General features: G+C 33.1%; 1 protein-coding gene across 1 annotated transcript in view; it reads left to right on the top strand.

Moving 5' to 3' along the window:
* The window catches only part of LOC105812130 (canalicular multispecific organic anion transporter 1-like), a 171,550-nt gene that overhangs the window by 70,477 nt on the left and 99,963 nt on the right, over positions 1–1,110 (top strand). The window lies entirely within an intron of this gene.

Here is a 1,110-nt window from a genome sequence, read left to right as displayed (position 1 = left end):
ACAATGAGCATCATATTAGTTTCTTTTATACTTTCACTTTGTTTTTTCAGCTATTTTCACCAAGCAATTACTGAGCACATACTATGTGTCTAGCACTTAGTATCAGAAAAACAAACATGCATAAGATATGCTCCTCTTCTTTCAATTTCTAGGGAGGGAAATATCAAGATCAATTATGAGAAATGTTTAAATCAGATATAAAAATTAAAGCATAAAATTAAAATTTTACTTCGAATAGTTACAAAAGAATCAGAAAGATGGTAGCCTTTCATTTGACCTTGAAAAATAATTAGGAATCAGTAAGATAAAAATGATGTCAATTCTAGGTGTCACCTGATGCATTTATAATGGTAATGAGCTGAACAGTCTGGGGTGAGGATTGAATAAGGTAATGTGCAAAGACCTAGCCTAGTTCCTGGCACAGAGTCAGCTAGCTCCCTATGAATATGTATGATTATCATTATCTCTATTATGATTTCTGAGGCTCTCATGGTAAGATCATTTCTGATATCTTTGAATGTTTGTAATTAAGAAAGTGTTCCTGGTGATGAAAGAAACCATAACAATGCCATTGCTAATGATAAAAAGCAGAGAGAACACCCTTTGTTTATATTAAATTATAGATGTCTAAGTCAGAAGATGTTATCTATCTCTATAACTGGTCACTTTGAACTTCAGGAAGCTTTTGGTCTGGATCAATGGCAGGATTTGAAGTATCACACCCTGATTTATTTCCCAAACTATTTTTTTCTCCAGAATTTGTATCATCGTGATTATCTCTAGTTATATAAAATGATCATTATAATGGCATGACCAACTTAACATTTAGAGTTTTCAAAGCGCTTTTGTGTGCATCTTCCTATTTTTCAATGTTTCAGATGATCACTTTTTTGAGTTATATTTTATATCACGATGTTCACACTCTGAGACTGTCTATTCTCTCCAAGCTTTCTCTAAGCATCTCTCACTCTTCTCAGTATCAAAGGCTCACACCAGGTACTGTTTATGAAGAGTATCAGTAATCAGTGTTCTTCTGTGACAGAGTATCAGAGATTTGGAGACCATTTTTGAACTAGCAAAACTTCTATTGTAGCTTCATTATTAAGAATG

Source organism: Propithecus coquereli, unplaced genomic scaffold (assembly GCF_000956105.1).
Source record: "Propithecus coquereli isolate 6110/MARCELLA unplaced genomic scaffold, Pcoq_1.0 Scaffold244, whole genome shotgun sequence".
Classification (NCBI taxonomy): domain Eukaryota; kingdom Metazoa; phylum Chordata; class Mammalia; order Primates; family Indriidae; genus Propithecus; species Propithecus coquereli.
This window is presented reverse-complemented; position numbering and strand designations above follow the sequence as displayed.